Below are 19,366 nucleotides of genomic sequence, written 5' to 3'. Positions count from 1 at the left end.
AAAAGCATATGATTTCTCTTCAATTTTCATTTATCTGTCAGAAATATTTAGCATAAGTAGCAGAAGGCAAACCATCCAATTGCTGTTAATTCATTTTAGAGCTAAGCAAATATTTGGGTTTTCTATCTGAACAATCACACAGAATATTTTCATTCCAAGTACTTTCCCACTTTTACCACCTTCATAAATTCAAATAGTTAGATTTTATAAAACAGAATAATTCCATTTCATGAAATATAGTCAGTAAGTTAACTAAAAGTAGGAGAAAGGGATGTTTTAATTGTTTGACAACGGAAGATCGCGTAGATCGCTTGATGGGGCAGATGGTGGGCACGGTACTTTCCAAGGCTGAGTGGTGGATGAAGTTACAGAAGAGTTCCAAAGCCAGGGACTCCTGAGGATTGAGACAGCTCCAGGGAATGCTGAGCACAATGTGGAAAAGACCAAGATTCTCTACACTTTCTCACCTCTGAGTTTCCAGCACTGTTGGGCCCCAGGTTCTGGGAACAAAAATCCAGGCTGATGTGAACATAGTCAGTGAAGGAAGGATTGGTCTGAACTATTACAGAAGCCTGACCCCTACAAATCAAGGGGCCCTGGCAATATCTGCTGAGAGTGTTAAAAGAGCTGACACCATGGCAAGGCCACTTTCCATAATCTCTGAGAAGTCATGGAGACTGGGTGATGTCCCAGAAGTCTGGGAGAAAGCTGGTGTTGAATCCACCTACAAGACGGGCTTAAAAGAGGATCCAGGAAATTATAGGCACATCAGTCTTGTTCAGTCACTGGGATAGTTATGGAATAAAGCCTTCTGAGAGATATCAGAAGTCAAATGAAGCATGGGATTGGGAAAATCCAGTACGGATTCGCCAAGGACAAGTCGTGCTTAAAAAACCTGATAACCTTCTATGACGAAGTAGAAGTTTGCTCAGTTGATGGGGGACCAGCAGAGGCATTGTCCACATAGATTTCTCCAAGGCTTTTGATGGTTTCCCAAGGTCTCCTCCTATGTTATGGTCTAGACAAGTGGTCTGTGCAGTAGATGGGGAATTGGCTGATGAGCTGCACCCAGAGCCTTGTGGTAAATAGCTTCCTTCAAGTTTGTCACATATGAGTCCCCAGGGATCAATATTGAGTCCCCTTCTAATACTGAGGCCCCTTCTAATCTGATAGTCTATGATTCTACGACAGTGACATGGGTAAGTAGTGGAGCTCAAGGACAGCACATTAATATTAACTCGACAGTGCAGCAGAGGATAAGTTAATTAAAGAATAAAGAAGCAAGATTCAATCTTCCCAACTCAGAGCTGCTGTCAGCCTTTGTAAGCTGAGCAGAGGCACGCCTGTAAGGATGTCAGATCTCCAATGAAAAACCCTCTGCTTCTGGAAGTGATGTTAGCATTTTAGTCCTTAATGTCACTATATGGGGACCTGGCAGATAAGGTCAGTTCTGTAGAGCAATATAAGCATAAGACACATTCACCTGAAAATTCACATTACATTTACACCTACAGGAAGAAGAATTTCATTTTAAAAGACAGTGAATCAGAAAAACATTTTGATCATCAAAATGACATAAGTTCTCAGTGTGATGTGGTAGCTAATATAGTCTTTGGATGCATGGACATGTAGGGCTGTCTACCCATTAAGGCATGCTCGAGTTATCATTCAGAGCTGGAAGCACCAAGTCCGTCTCAGGGCAGTGCTACACGCAAGGCTAATCAGTCCTGCTGAGAGGTGACACAGCCCTGAACTGTGCCAGGAAAAACCCACAGGAAAACAAGTCTTGGGAAAAAACAAAACAAAAAAACAATTCACTGCTCTTGTACACAACACTAGAGAAATCTGATGAAATATCATACATGTTCTGTGACTTCTTCTCAACTTAGTGAAGATTAAGATGAATGATTCAGTCATGGTACACCAGCACAAACTCCCAGCCAGCATCACTCACTACTGCTGGGCAGCTGTCAGACCCAATAAGATTGCTGTGCTGTTTTGACTGTAGCTGACACACTCATGGGAAGCAAATATAAACCAACGGTGATAACTGACTCCATGTAATTTTTTAAGTGTCTACAGTGCAGGTGTTTACAGACCAGTCAGATTTTTTGACCCTCAGCACAGCTCATGAACATGAGGTCAGTGAAGTCAATGAGTAAGAACTCAGTGCCTGAATAGACGCAGTGGATGCCATTTGAGATGCCCTGGAGGATGTCATACATCTGTATAGGGTTGGGCTATATGACCCCATTCCAGAGGAAAACCAGTGTTCTGCTGCAGCAGGAGGATGCACAGGTTAGCCCACAGCATCTAACTGGCATGAGGCAATGATGAATATTATATAGCAATGAATATTGCTACGAATTTTTCTTTTCTGAGAAGAGGCATCTATATTGGGAGTCCAAAAATCTCTCTGAATTCACTGTTTATTAAATTTCTATTGTCTATAATTGCCTAAACCAATCACACATAGGTGTTATACAACTCTGTAACACCTAAATTTGGTGTCTGAATCAGGAGGCTCATTTACGTCAATCAAGACACAGAATTATGTACTGGATGTTCCAGCCTATGCATAGCTGAAGCACAGTGCTACTACTGTTTTCCAAAGAGCTACCTCACTTCCAGAAATTAATTTTTGGAACACGAACATCGATTTTCTCAGACTTTCCCAAATACTGATTTTCAAGGGATGATCCCAGGGATGAAAAATTTGTAAAATAAAGAATTTCCAGGTGTGTGAATGCAGGGTACAAAAATGGCAAGCTTTGCTGCAGTCTCCCTTTGAAACTCCGGTTTTGTGGACATTTGCACTTTGACTCACACCTGCAAAATTAATCTGTCTAATCCCAGTTCCAGAGGCAAATGACCTGAGACATGTCAAATGAAATTTATCAACCACAATCACTACGGCCAAATTTCATGCAAAGGAGCAGTGTGCAGAGATTTAAGGTAACATAGGCCCAAGTAGTAACCAGAGTAGTGTGTAAAGCCAGCATGAATCTGGAATTAATTGTTTATTTATGTGTAGCCACTGGCAGAGTTTATCTAAGGCAAAGCCAAGGAGTTCTGAGCAAGGTTTGCTGCACAGATTAAAGCCTTCTCTGCACTATTCAACACCTCTGAATCCAGAGCTCATGTCCCTGTCCCTGTCCCTCTTTGGATTGAGCCAGAAACAGAACTGAAGAAGCCCAAGCTGAAACCTCCTCATCCCTTTTCCATGGAGAGCTGCAACCTCCCATTACAATATGAGACAGATAACAGGAAAATCTGATCACCTGTATACAGAAAGATGAAAATGTCGCTGTCATAAAATAGCCACTGTAACAGGAAATGGATTATCAGGTATTTTGAGTTCCCTCTGGCAATGTGCTGATAAAAAAAAGGCAAAGAAATCCAATTTGGCTCAAATAACTAGACTCTTCCCCCTATGTATTTAAGTTTATTTCATCAGATAAGCAAGAAAAATATAATTTTAAATTTATAAAATGCTGAGCTCATGATTAAAAGGAATAAGTATAAGATCTTTTCAGGGGTTCTTTTTTTCAATTCAGTTTAATGGTGTTTTTGCATCTGTTGGAAGTTAGGAAAAGGAAATACACTTATTTTATTCAATAAGAACTGTAAAATAAAGTGCAAATAAACCCTTTTTATTAACAGATACTTCAAACAGGCAAACTTGAAAAAAAAATAGTAGAAACATTTAGAGGAATCCAAATGACACCTTCTAACAAAAATGGAGATTTGGTGTCAAGTGAAAAGACACAGTAACCAATCCAAGTTATCAAATATTAATACAGTCAATGTAGAACACACTTATATTCATAGTTCTCTTAGACTAATGACAGGTAATTTTGCATATTTCCTCTATTTAATTCCCTTTTACTCTTGCTCTTGTCACCTGGAACATCACTGACAACCTACACCATTTGGTTAAAATATTGTCCTTTCATTTTTTACAGGAAAAAAACCCTCTGCAGCAGATGCCTCAAGCAAGTCTTGATAGGTTACAAGGCTGCACCAGACATTATATGGGTACCTAGTGAGCTTAGAGAAATCTGCCATGCACTGGGTCCGTTTTAGGCTAATAGCCAGGAGGTGTCTTGGCTCAGGCACCAGGCAGAGATAACACGGAAGCTTCACACAGCAAGCCCTCAGAAATGGCACACAGGGGCTTACATGCCTTGGCAGGCTTTGCAGTGGAATGTGAAGGGAGGAGATAACTTTTATATTTGGATACTCTGAGACATAGTGATAAAAAATTATAATCAGATCATTATCACATTGCCAGAATATCCAATTCAATTATAAATCTTGGATGTATAATAAATACATCTGTGTAGCCTTGGGCCCATATTCTTTTCCCTGCACTAAAATTTCTTTTGGCTACAGTACAAGTTTCAGTCAAGCAGTAAATTTCAGGGCCAGAAGAACATCATGGCTACAAGATGAAACTGTGCCTGAGTGAATTTTGGCTTAACAGAGCAGAGGAGGAGGAGGAGCATTGGGGCACTAGGCAAGTCTCCAACATAGGCTCCAGCCTCACACAGCAAAAGGTACCTGCTTGCTTCTGCCTCATGACTGTCCCTGGTACTAAGTGGCAACAGGGTGCTGGTGAACATGGTGAGGAGCTCGTCCTTCTTGGCCTCAGGCAAGTCTCACACAAGCTCTTGCCTCTGAACCTCCCCCTCTGCAACTACATTTAGCTTCACTGACACAGTTTGTGATAACTCTGGCCTCAAGCTTCACATAACTCTTTACACCCTGCTGATCCAACAACCTGTTCTGAAACCCATGATTAGACTCTGAAAGCAGTAAAGTTGTACTCCAGATAAGGAAATTTGTGGTTTGTCTACTGCTAAAGGCATTTTCACCTAAAAGTTTCCTTGGTCAATTATCACACTTCAGCTGTCACACTGCTTGGCCAAGTCTCCAGTGCGCAGCAGTTACAGACACAGAATCCTTAACTACTTTTGGGTTCATTTCAAAGGTCTCAGCACTGTGTTGGTGCTGCCAAAGTTGCCATACAGTTTTGTAGTATAAACTAAGGTTACATGTTGGGCACTAGAGAGACTGGCATGATATGAGTAATGGTTTCAGTGAGCAAGTCCTGTTGGAGTGGATACCTTTGTAGGGCAGGAATCAACCATCACTGGCATCAATGTCTGAAAAGAACAACAGGAGGTGCAATGAAAACCCTATTAATTGATTCATTTTAACAAGCTTGCTAAGGTGTGTGTGCACAACTTGTACCAGTGAGAACAGAACCCTCATATGCAAACACAGGCACATATACAAACCAAAGATCTGTTATTACTGCTGAAACAGAGCTTGCTTTGAAACCTCTTGCTTTCAGTCATTGCAAGTACATTTATTAACTCCATAGGGATTGTGAGTGTCCTTTCCTCCAGCAGAGAGGCTGCTGAAAAAGCCTGTATTTCTGTAATGGAATGGACTTTTTTGACCAGTGTGATTAGCAAGACAGAGCAATTTATTTGCAAGCAGAGAATCCATGATAATGCCATTTTTCATAGCATCCACAGAGATCAACTATATTTCCTCCAGAGTCCTCAGCATGTTAACACTGAAATACATCACAGGATCAAATTCTTAGTTTATCTACCACTGCTTTCCAAGCTGAGCATTTTGTTTTGAAAGAAGCTGCTCTGATCCATGATTTTGGACATTTTCCCCTCTTTGTTGTCATTTGGGCCTTGTGCTAACTCCCACATGGATCTAATCCAAGCAGCTCTGCCACCATAATTGTGGAGATATGGAAAAAAATTTTACTTTTTCCTTATATCTCACTAACAGAAATATTTATCATTCCAAGGACTGTTTTCATGAGAGGAAATCTTCTTCAGCAGTGCATGAATTCCCTAAGGATTATTAGCTATATCACAGCAATGTTCTAATTTATAGATGCAAATTTTAAGGTGACTTATAAAGAGAAAAAGAACAAGTAGACTCTTCTTTGCACTTATGTGAGGAATAAAGAAAGTCAAGAAAGTTTCTGCTAAGAATTATTTCCTTTATTGTGACTATTAAGTGTACTTTGATGTTTTGTGTGAATCTTCCAGGATCAATCAAAGTATAGATATATGAGAAAACTCTAATTCAAATATCACTGTCTAAGGTGGGAAAGGTGTTTAGTCAGACTTTTGTTTCATTAAAAATTACATAAATCAAAGTTTAGCAGCAATATTGATAGAATTTGTCAAATAGAATTAAATTCTCATGCTTCTTCCATGAGATAACATGAAATAAAGTAAGGGTCTATGTTCCTGAAAGCATCTCTCTTTCTGTGTCTTGACAATGTATCAGTCAGTTCCTGAGAATTTTTGAACCAGTTGACCAATTTTGAACAAATGCAACTTTGGTGCCTGTGGCCCAAGAGTACTACATTCATGTAAACGTCATGGGAAATTCTGGTTCTACAGTGGAGAAAAATCCAAATCAGCAACCTTCTGGTGGAAAATCTGGATTATTTGGTAGCATTGTAGACCTCTATGGCAGCCCTTTCATCAAGACACCTGTAGGTTCAAGTGTGAACTGGCAAACAGAGATCTGAGGGTGGTTTATGGGACACGTTGGAAAACAGGGGTGTTATAAGGGTTATAGGGAACATAGAGCCCACCAAAAGCTGCAGAAGGGATCTTTTTTTCCTTGGCAAATTATCCTCAAAAGAAAAGGATTTGGGGCAGTTACTTCTGGGTATAAACTACCACAAACTTAATTATAGTTGTTGATTATCTGGCCACACCTGCAGTGCTTATGAAAAGGAAGAGTTAGGTCATGAAGGAGATTCTAGCCACAGAGAATGGCTTATCTTATTTGCCCCTTCCACTTCTGTCAGAAGGTCAAAGAAAAGTTGAATGTTAAGGCCACACTGGATATTGTCAGAGTTGTGGTCCAATATTAATTAATGACTTGTCACAGTACCCCTGTGAATGTTGCATATGTTCCAATAAAGCATGATAATGATATGGTGTGGCTGAAACACTGAGACTGCTTTTCTTGCTCCAGAACATGCAGTGAATCAGGAGGACAGGAATTCAGAGTAGCTGTGCAGTGTCCCTAGGAGAGAACTTCAGCACTGCTGGAGACACAAACACTGAGAGTCCCCCAACCCTTTTCCCAAGGTGAAGAAATGAGGCAGAGAACAATGTCAGTCGCCAGTTACACTGGCAGAGGTCTTGGTTATTATTGTCCATTTACTCTGAAATTCCCTTTCTGCAGGAGGAGGGGCTGTTCAAGTCACACTCACACTAAACGCACTAGGTTGCTGAGTATGTGATTTGCTGGAGATTGTTCAGCAATCTTTAATGAGAGCATCTCTAACAGCTTTTACTTCATCAATCAAAACAGCAGCATCTGCAATCTTTCTTCCCTATCAATTTTGCCATATTTTTGTTTCTTCATTCTGGGCTCTTCATCAGCTGCATCTCCTGCCAGCCTCCCCCTCATCACCCATCAGTTGCCACTGCAGAAAAAGATGCTGATTTCCATACTCTGACAGCATCTCAAGAAACAAAACACAAATGGTTAACTCTAAATTATTTGGACAACAGCCATGACCTCCCTAGCAGCTACCTGCTGTTCTGCTCTTAATTTTTCTTTGTGCGACAGAATTGCCAATGCAAGCCACAAACTGCAGGGACCACAGCAGCTTACAGAGCTGGCAACTGGCCAGCATGTGCCATGCTGGGGGAGGGTTGGGGGGAAAGATCCTGTACAGGTGGGATAGATGCATACATACGGAACCCCTAAACCAGACAGGTGTAGAAATAGATCAAAAGCATCAAACCTTCAAGATAAGAAAGTCTATCTCAAAGATGTTGCAGGAAACAGAAGGCTGGAGATATTTTTGGTTTTGGCTTTGATTTTTTTTTTTTTTTTTTTTTTTTTTTTTTTTTTTTTTTTTTTTTTTTTTTTTTTTTTTTTTTCTTGTTCTCTTGTGTGCTTAGCTCAGGCCAAGGGAAAAAAGATGAATTCTATGATCTGGCAGTAAAATTGCATAGCAATACTTTGCTTCTCAGTAATAACTTTCAGGGAGTTTCTCATTAAAACTGCAGTACTGCATTGCACACATGCACAGAGCTCAGCTTAACTGCATAGCCAACAACAGAACATTTCACTGCAACTCCCTTATACCCAGCTTCAATGTGAGGTGTAAATCATGCTTTATTTTTATTAACACCCTGATTCCAGAAGACAAAAGTTATGTGTTTAAACCCATCCCTGTGAGCACTGCTGATATGAACAATGACTTTCCAATATCAGGCAACTACAACTCACTATAGGAACTGTCTGGATGGAATTTAAATGGCAAGAACAGGTTCCAAAGGGCTGGACACATACACTAGCAAAGGCAGGCCTGGCATTTCTTGGGAGATAGCTCTGGGAAATGTGTCTTCTGGTAGAGAAAGCTGAAAGGATTTACTGATGCTCTCAGACACAGTCCCAGACCATTTTCAATATTTGTCCTGGCAAACAGGAGAAGAAGAAGGATGAATAGTGGCAACAGGGAAATGGGATGCAGAAGGAAACAGAAAGTAGAGCAAGAAGTAGAATAAGTGTAACACTAATTAAAAATAAGGAGGAAAATATAAATCTTGGCTATTGGGATCAGTAGCAGCCTTGTGAAGAAAGGTAGGTTAATGTGTGACTTACTCATCTGCCCCTTGGCTCAAACTACAGTTATATACTCTATAAAAGCTACTTTACTGAAATTATCCCTTTCAGGCAGAGATAAATAAGGCACTTTCTATGCAAGCTGCAGATAAAGGAGGATACTGAGACATCATCTTTCATATTGTCCTGAGCAATCTATTATCAGTATCGAATGATACGGAGAGATTGGAAAAATACAGTCTTAGGTAAATTTTTTCAGGTTTTTTAGCCTGGTTTTAAGGCATTGGGTGAATGTAGCCATGTCATTTAGTTGCAGAAGCTTCTTCAGCAACAAAAGTAGTATTTAATTACAAATTCTGAACTCAAATAGCCCTTAGTTACATAGGCTTCAGTCTGGACTACTCCAAGGTCACTCAGACAGCTAGCACAGAGATTGAAAGGGTCTGATCAGACTTTTCTCAGTATTTCACTATGTCTGAAATGAAATCACAAATCAAGTCACATATAAAATTTCTTTCTACTCCCTGAATGTGTCTCTCATGTTGTGAGACATCACAGAAAATGATGACCAAGAAAATGAGTTTCTACTTTAAATGATGCCCACCCACTTAAATCAGCATGATGCCATTAGAACATCACATTACAGACTCACATTGAGTTAACCTTTTACTATTGCATATTCACTGCTTAATCAGATGAATAAAAGCCTTGCTAGCTCTTGAAAATGTTTTACCATGAACATTGGCTAATTATCATATATTTACATATATTCAGGAATCTTCTGGCATACTGCATATCTGTTAGTATGGTAACTGTCTTTTTCTTTCATAATTAAAAAGTCTTACAATTTCTCAGTTTACCAAAAATCTTCTAGCTGGTACACTCTAAAATATCCTCTGCTCTCTATAATAAGCCACAGGTTTCAAATGTTAACAAAGGAAACTCGATGAAATAGGTGATATATCCTGGCTGATATCTGTGTGACAGATATTCTGGATGCGAGCAGTCTATATTTACAATTCATTCAGGGACAATACAATCAAGTTTTACTACCTCTTTTGCCTTCTTTGAGGCTTGAACTAGAACTAGTACAAGGCAGTTACTGAGTGATGCAAGTTGTTTGTCCCTTGAAAGCAGACTGCTGGCATTATGGACCATGAAAGCAAGCTCCTAAGATGTGGGGCACTCATTCCTTTTCTGAAAGGTTCTCTTCTTTTTATGGCATGACATTCATAAATTGTCTCACTCAGAAGAGACATCTTAATCTCATAGAGTAAAAGTATCTCTTAGCCATATCAGCAATAATTAGCAGCACAAGCTAGGAACTAATCTACCTTACGAGAAAACTTTCTGAGAGAACAGAGATGATTTTTTTAAAGTTGCCAAAAATGTGCTTATGAATGGATGCTGCTGCTGACAGTGCAATTCCTCTAATTTGATTATCCCCAAATTCACTACTGCCTCAGATGAAACACAGCTCTAATATCACTCACTATAGATTACTACCCTAGATAACTACCTAGATGTCAACAGGTTTGTATTCTGAATAGACACACTAGTTTAATACATCACTGATATTATTAACAAGAAAGATCCCAGATGTACACAAAGGAAAACAAAACCCCTGTATTTTTCACCAGGTGCTCTTTTTTATGTAAAAAAACTTAAAAATCTCTGCTCTTGTTCACAGCCCTGACTACATCAATGTACATGTTTCCAAAGGCTCATTAGGATATATTTTGGGTTATACTTGTACATTTATGTGTAAATTTAATAGGCACATTAGGAATGTTTTGTGTCACACCAGTACATTTATGTGTAAATTGAGGAGCAAAGGTCATAATTGAACTCTCTAGTATTTCAATAGGAAGCTATATTTTCCCATTAAGAATATAGATACTTTAGTCAAATCATGTTTGCATTGCATCAACAGAACATCAAAAATAATTGCCTTTTTGTACAGCAGAGCACAGAGGTCTCGAGGTCTGGTATTATAATGAAATTTTAGAGCAAAATGACAGTTACAAAGTTCTGTTATAGACTTGCATATGGCAAAGACAGAGAAGATTGCTATTATCTGTAGGCCCCCATAAAACAAAAAACTTAATTTTCCTGATTAACTTCTGCTTACAGCAGAAACCAGGAGTAGCCAGCGATTTTTAAATTCCTCCAGTGATGGAAAAGTTATCTACTATCTACTCTTGTTAAACTGTACTAATGATTAATGGCCTTTGCTGTTAATAGTATGTGCTCTACTTATTGACTAGCCTTCTCTAGGTTTAATTTCAAGCATTTGTAGCTTCTTGCACATGTCTCTGTGGAACTGAGGTGCATCTGGCTTTATCAGATTTTTGTTCCACATGTAGGTATTTAAAAGGGCAATTGGATCACTGCTTGTAACTTCCTTTTTGATAAATTCCTATTCACACAACCAAGATTTTATTAGTCCCTTGGTCAAATAATTATATTGGAGCCAAGGTTCAGCTGATTATCACAATTGTCTCAGTATGCCTATTTTAAAGCCATTTCTGATGTGGATAGATCTCTCCATGCTGTAATCAGGTTCTGTATTCTTCCTTCCTAAAGGTGTAATTTTACAGTCAATTTTATTGAAGGTCAAATTAATTGCTTGCAGCCTGATTTGTCAAGTAATTATTGTGATTGGTTTCTTTCTGTAACATATCCTCACCATTACTTATCATTCTCATTACTTGTGTTTTCCGTGAACTTTGTCAGCAGCAATTTTCGATTTTCTTCCAGATCAGCAGTACAGTGTAGAATACATGAAGTCAAGGACCAACCTCTAAAAAGCCCTGATAAAAATCCAACTTACAGTGGCATGTTGAGACATAGCAGTTGCCTTGCTCTTAGAGTAGTCTAGGTAGATTGCAGATTCTTTGTGAAAATTGTTATAAATCCTGATGTAAATGCATTACAGAATTCTAAGTTTGCAAATTTGTGTTAGCTCTAACTTAAAAAGAAGCAGCAAATTAAATTTTAAAATAAATTGTACATCATCCACTTTTAAGTAGTTTATTAATTTTTTTAACAGTTATGACATTATTTGTTTAAAAATTATAGTTGATGTCATGCCTCTAACCCCCGTTTACATTGCTGCAGCATTTGCCTCCTTACAGTGCTCCAGACCCTTCGTGCTCCAAGACTTGAGACTCAGGATGGAGGAGCCGGAGAGTCCTTAACTATCTCTCTTAAAGTTACTGGATGCAAATCTTCTAAAGCCAGTAAATGGATAATAAATTTCTGCAGGTAATTCTTAGCATCATTCTGACTGTCTGTCAAACAGAGAGGTTGTCAAGTACTCTGAATGTCTCCTGGTGTCTCAGATCTGAACTATTTATGGCACATGCTTTGTATTACAAATCACAATCACTGTCCCTGGGTCATTACAGTAATCAGTGCAAAATTATACTCAGGAGAAAACCCCCTGCTAATCCCTGCTTTGTTAATCTAGTCACATTTTCTCTGTTTTTCCAATCCTGTGTACCTGTTGAAGAACAGTGGCTGTAATGTACTGAACCTGTGTCTGTTTCCATTCTCAACTCAGCTGGAAGGAGTTGAAAAAAATGGTTCTTTCAGTCTTTAAGGGTAAGCCTACTTATTTTTTGTCTCTTTGTTTACACCAAGGGGATTGTGTTCACTGTTGGGCAATGACATTTCTAAAGCCCTATTAAAAAACCTGAAGTATCCACTACTACTGTCTTTCAGCTTTATAATCAGAAGTATGCCTGTCTGTCTAGTGGTATTTTTACTGCAGGAAAGGTCCACATCATTGTTTTGACATCCCTCAGCAGCTGTCACTTACACTTTTATTTGTGTCATTTATGCTTTTATTTGGGTGGTCATACATGTGCTCTGCATGATGGGTGACCTGAATTTCTTTTGTTCGTTTTGTAACCTGGAACCCTTAACAAAAGTAACTTGTAAAATTGTCCATCTGATCTAAATATGGCACAAACAGCATGACAAAAGGAAGGCTTTCATTAGGGTTTGTCTACACAGAATTGCAACAAGCTCTTAAAGTGTCCATTAATTCATTTTTTCTTTTATTTTAAATTTATTTTTGAAAACTTAATTATCTTTTAAAAAATATTTGGCATTGAAGAAGAAAAAATTGTTACCATTACCTCATTATTGTAAACATATAAGTACAAAAATTAAATTTCAAGAAAACAATATCTTTTACAGAAATGCTATTTGAATTGATCTTCATGTGAATACAGAGGCTTTTTTCCCCCTTGAACTTACTTGCTTATCCATGTTGTACTGAGTTTTTCTTGTTTTACTAAAAATAATAGAAAAATTCCTGATGAGATGAATAACCCATCTTAGGTCTTAACTAAGTCATTGAAAGACATCTGCCTGATCTCATGGCAGTAACCATTTTTAGGTTTCTGTGTAGGGGAACAAATTCTTCCAGTTTGCAATGTGTTCAAGAAATCCAAGCTGCTTATGGCTGATGAACACTTCTGAGGGCACAAGACTTGTGGTATGCTTGACAACTCCTATTTTATGAGTCAGATGACTTTGTTAAAGTGATTTTGAAACCCTGGGTGACAAGCCTCTCATTTCCTTAACCCTTCACTATCAGTGACGCATTTTCTGTGTCACAGCCCAAGATACACAGAAGCCTTGTGGTTAATATTCTATATCAAGCCAGAGCTCATGAGGCTTCTGTATCTTCCTCAGTACAGCAGGAAAACACCTGCTTGAAGAACACTGTCTGTTACAGTCATAAATTTTTCATTCTGCTTGAAGCAGAGGCAGAGGATGTCAGAGATCTTGTCACATCTTGTCACTTAAAGCATGTTAGGGTGGTGTTGACAAGAGGTAGCTAACACAGGGTCAGTCAGATGGGTCAGATGGCAGTATTGTATGAATAATAATCAGCATGCTGGCAAAATGGAAAACATATCAAATTACATTCCTCATGGTTCTGGTTTGGGTAGAATACTATTCCATATTTTCATTAATTGCTTGGATGATGGAACGAAGTGAGTCTATTAGATTTTTAAACATTATCCAGTTTAGAGGGACTGAAAGTATGTTTTGAGACAGTCCAAATGACTTTGAAAAATAGAAGAAATATTTTGGAAAACAAGGATGCAATTTAATAACCAAGTTTTGTACTTTGAGAAGAATAACAACAAGCAGGAACACAGGATGTGAAATTATTAATCAAGTACTGCAGTCTCAGGTTGAGATATAGTAGTGACTCTCAAACTGGAGAGAAATTTAACAGCTTTGAGGCTACAAAAGAAGTCCAACATTGTACTTGAGTCCAAAAGAGCACTGTCACATGAAGTGATTTTCTTACTTTGCTTATCTGGAGCCCTGAATTTCATTTTTGGCATACAGTTCAAGCATAGCCTGCTTGGATAAAGGCTGGAGGAGAACAAGGTGAATATTTATAGCTCTCAGATATATAACTCACTGACAAGCAACAGAATCACAGAAACATTTGGGTTGGAAAACACCTCTAAGATTATGGAATACAATGCAGCACTGCCAAGCCCATCACTAAGCCGTGTCCCTAAGTGCCACATCTACACATCTTTTAAATTCCTTCAGGGACAGTGACTCCACTGCTTCTCCAGACAGTTTGTTCCAATGCTTAACAATACTTTTGGTGAAAACATTTTCCTAATATCCAATCAAAACCTCCCCTGGTGCATCTTGAGGCCATTTGCTCTTGTCCCATTACTTTTTACTTGTGAGAGAAGACCAACCCCTACCTATTTATACCCTCTTTTCAGGTAGTTGTAGACAGCAATAAAGTGTCCCCTGAGCTGCCTTTACTGCAGGCTGAACATCCCCACTTCCCTTAGCTGTTCCCCATAAGACTCCTCATAAACAGTGGCTGAACCAGCCACACTTGATTTTTTTCTCAAGTTCCTGCTGAGAAACACAATTCAGTTTTATAGGGGAGGCCATGAACATACCATCCAAATAAAAGGATGTTGTAGGTGCTGGAACTACCCTGAATATTCATGCACACAGACTGTGCACACCTGCAGCATGTGTTAATCCTGACTGGGGCACAGTACAGTTACTTTGATTAGCAGATTTCCTTTCTATGCTGCAGGTCCTGGTTCAAAACTCGGAACCTTGTAGGTGGAAAAGTCATTTGGATTAGCTGTATCTTTGAATCATATAATGGTTTGTGTTGGAAGGAACTTTATAGTTTACCTAATTCCAATGACCTGCCATAGACAGGGACACCTTCCACTATCCCAGGCTGTTCCAAGCCTCATCCAACCTGGCCTTGAACACTTCCAAGGAATGGGCCATTCATAGCCTTTATGGGCAACCTGGTCCAGTGTCTCACCACCCTCTCAGTAAGCAATTTCATCCTGATATCTAATCTAAACCTACTTTCTGTCAGTTTAAAGCCATTGCTCCTTGTCCTATCACTACAAGCCTGCATACAGACATATATCAAGAGGCACTGTCTCTATTAGGGAGAATGCTCAACACAAGCAGTACATGTTTTATGTTTTCAAAGCTCTCTATAGCAGTGCAGTGTCTTTGTTCTCAGTATAAGAGGCCTCAAAGGATATGGTTTGCTTTGGTGGTTTACGAGTTTAAATACACTATGATTCTCTTTAAGGATCTACCTGGTTTTCTCTAGAAAAGTTTACAAAAAATATTTAAAAATACATAGCCCATGAATATTCTATTTTTTCATGGATTCAGCACTTTGGATTTGTTTTATTTTTCCTTTTATAATAAAAACTATCTTCATTTTTTTTAATGCACTTTGAAACCAGCATTGCTCTGACTTTTTGACTCAAATAACATCATCTTACTATTATTTGAATTCTTGGCATTTTTTTCTTAATGATAAGGATGTTCCTTTTCAAATCAACACATTTCTGACCAGATTAGAACAAAGGAAGTGCTGGCTCCAATGACACTTTAATGTATCATAGAATAAGTATAATGCTTGAAAAAAGAATTTTTTCCTTGTATAGTAATTAGTCTTGTGATTGAAGCAAGATTATTTTATTTTTATGCTTCATTACAAGATAATTTAAAATGTTACATTTATTTAATGAGTAAAGCAATAAAGTATTTTGGCAGGACAATATTTTTACTGTACCAAAATCTATTTTTTTTATTTCAAGCAGTAAGTCCCAGCATCAGAAATATTTTGTTGTTGCTCACAATATAGTAAATATTTAATCTTTCATTGTCACTGCTATGCACAACTTTTCCTTTAGCTCCTTCTTTACAGTGTGACATGACTAACTACTCTTGCCATTATGTTCTCATTTACTAATGTCATCGTGAAGCAGTAGCTTGTTGTCTTCATAATGAGATCAGTGCCTGGAAAAAACAAAGCAGAGTAATCATGCATCATATTTACTATAACTGACATGTTATATAAGGGGAGACCTTGTTGCAGCCTTCCAGTACTTTAAGGAGCCTATAAGAAAGATGAGGACAGAATTTTTAGCAGGGTCTATTGCTATAGGATGAGGGATAATGGCTCTAAACATTAAGAGGGTTGAGTCAGACTAGATATAAGGAAGATTTTTTTTTTTTTTTTTATGAGTGTGATGATGCATTGGAACAGGTTTCCCACAGGGGTGATTAATGCCCCATCCCTGGAAATATGTACAGTCAGTATTCTGAGCAACCTGATCTAGTGGAAGCTGTCCCTGCTCATTGTAGGTGTGTAGGACTGGATGACCTTTAAAGATCATTTCCAAACAAACACTTCTATGATTCTATGCCATGCTTAGTAAAGGATAAAATATAATGGCTCAGGAGTATTCAATAATGAACAAGAGAACTGCAGAAGCAAAGAAAAACAAGGTAACAATCTCATAACATGAGACAGAGGTTTTGCACCAGGTCGGTAAGTGCTGGCCTGGTACACCTCTGCAGAGGATGTAAATTAGAGTAGCTGGCCTGAGATGAATAGAGTTTATCTAGATGTACAATTTAGCTCATAAAACAGAAAATGAGCAATGAGGAGAAGGAAATGTGAAACAGAGCAAAAGGTTGACAGAACCATTGGGAAGTGTTTTCTTATGATGCCCTCTCAATACGACGGCACAGACGTAGGGCCACTCGCTGCTCTCTTCCATGGAACCTCAACAATGTGGTGAATGGGGCTGTTTAAAGAAAAGTAGCAAGCAAAACAAAGGTTAATTACCAACACTATATGACCTGTAAACTAAAAAAAAAAAAGGAACTAGGACTATTATCAATCCTTGATTGAAATTCATCAGAAATTCCTACCCCTCTGTACCTGGCAGCATTGTGTAGAATGTGAAGCTGGCATGTTATATACACTATCTGCCATTTTCTGCTTCCTCATAGGACATGCCATTTGCTCAGTGCATGGCTGCTAGTATTTACACTGCTTTCAAAAGTTACTTAAACAGTTATCTTGTTCTTTGAGAATTTTAATAATGTCAGGAATTTTAGAGGGGGGTAATGCTGTTTTTAAATTTTATACTGTCCAATCTAGCATGTGAGGGGCAAAAAAATTATCTTAAATGTTAATTCCAAAAATTCTGTATCCAAATAGCTGCTAGGGTTTCTTCATGCTGGTCACATGGTGTTTTCTCTGCTTGAATCTTCTCCAAAAATGCTGTAAAACATTTTTTTCTGAATATGCCAGTGTCATTTGTATTAATTCATAAAATATGCTTGATCACTTGACTCAAAAAAGAACTTTCTATTCCCTTTTACCTTAACATTTTCTCAATCTAAAGAAAAGGAGATCAGCAATGCAAATGTCTACATCTGTTTTAGCTTGGGTAATAGAGTGCCTTGTAAAGAAGGAAAGAGAATTCATGATTTTGTTTGTGACATAACAATGAAACCACATGGGAGGACGTTGCTGAAACTTCCATGCAATGCATCAGCTGCCCTGCATGTTTTTCGTGAAAAAGAACTGAAAATGGAGAACTTGTCCTTCACACTTAGCAGGAAATAGTCAAAATATCCAGTTTTTCTATAAAGATATCACGATGCTGTTGTGGAGTTAAATATTACAAAAACAAGCTCAAAGATGAAGGCTCAAAGTGAATTCTTGAGTTCACTCTCTGTGAGTTGTTTTTTTTATGAGCAGGAATGTACTCAAAAGAAAAGTTTCACCAATCTAGTTTTTTTTCATTTCCTCAGTGTCCCTATTCAAACTCTGTTCTGTTCTCCACATGACACTAAGTACATGAGGAAAAAAATCTACACAGCAGCTGCATTAGCAGTGCAGGTGCATAAACTTTATTCTCTATTTCCTTCAAGTAATACCTTCTCCTAGTCCTGATATCAGTTCAGGTTTATTGTGAGCTGAAGAAATCTCTTCCTGGCTGAAATCTGTATGTTGAGAATACAACAGTACCAACACTTTATATATACCCAGCTGCCCAGTGGGATCTCTGAGATGAAACAGAAGAGCAGACCTCACCCCCAGGTCTGACAGTACAGGGAAAATAAGTTCTTCTCTTTTCTAGTAGGTAATGGCAATTTTCATCATAACAGTGACATGGGAGAGGGATGGGGCTTACAATCCCACTGTAAAATTATATATAGCTTATTAAAAGGATCAAATAACCTCCACATGCACTGTATGAGGAAACAATGAGCTTTTGCCTCACCCTTCTATATGGTGCAAGCAGCCAGGTAATCATTCTTTGCAGGTATAGAAGTAGGGAAAAAATATTGTTATAGCAACAGTTTGGATTTTTTTTCTCGTCTGAAGAATGCCTCCAAATCTCTGATGTTCCAGGCAGCTGGGAATTTTACAAGCTCTTCTGACATATAAATTGTTATTATGCACAAATATTTGCACAGCGTTGTGCATACCTTGATGATGCATGAATTAATTACTGGTATCATTAAATAAAAATTACAGTATTGTTAATAACAGCAGCAGTAACAATACTTAAAAGTAAGAATCTTGGTTTCCTGTCCAGGAAAGAAACAGCATCAGGAGGATATCTGTTTGCACAAAATGTAGTGATAGAAATGAACGTGAAATCAAAGCTCAGCAGAGAAATAAACCATAAGGGCAGACTGGGTGAGATGCCTGGCCAGCTGGACAACATTTACATTCCAAGCAGCATTCCCATGATTTACTCTGAACACATGGTGAGGTCATGACTAGCAAATAACTCCAGAGCAGATTCACATCTTTATGCCTGAAAAGAAGACTGAAGGACAAAAGGACTAAAAACTGATCATTTAAATACATGTTTTAATATTTCACAGACGTACATAACTACTTCCATCCACAAGGATTTTCAAAATCTTTCTATAGAGAAATCATTTTCTCCTTCATTGACTTCACAAAGATATTTGATATGGTGGGATGAAACTGAAGATGAATTTCCCATAACATCTAGATTAATTTTCATGTAAGCTTTATTGCAATAAAAATATTTGTCAAAGCTCAAGGCAGAATACTGGAGTGCTTTGTCATAATAAAAGACATAAAACAAGGACATATATTATGGTGCTTGATTTTTATCTATTTTTTATTCCTTTTCTCACATTTTTTAACAGATAGGAAAGAAACTACAGCAAGTTAAATAAGGAATGTTAGCAAATTCCAACATTTATAAACTCATATTTATCAATTAATATGCAGATTGTACACTCTTGACTGAATAGTGGATTCATCTCCACAGCTGCTTGTTATCAACTTAATCCTAAATCTCAAATTCCATTCAGTCTTCTGTGCTTTTTCCATGTT

The sequence above is a fragment of the Vidua macroura genome, chromosome 5 (genome assembly GCF_024509145.1).
Source record: "Vidua macroura isolate BioBank_ID:100142 chromosome 5, ASM2450914v1, whole genome shotgun sequence".
In the NCBI taxonomy this organism is placed as follows: domain Eukaryota; kingdom Metazoa; phylum Chordata; class Aves; order Passeriformes; family Viduidae; genus Vidua; species Vidua macroura.
The sequence above is the reverse complement of the archived record's forward strand: the minus strand, read 5'-3'. Positions refer to the sequence as shown.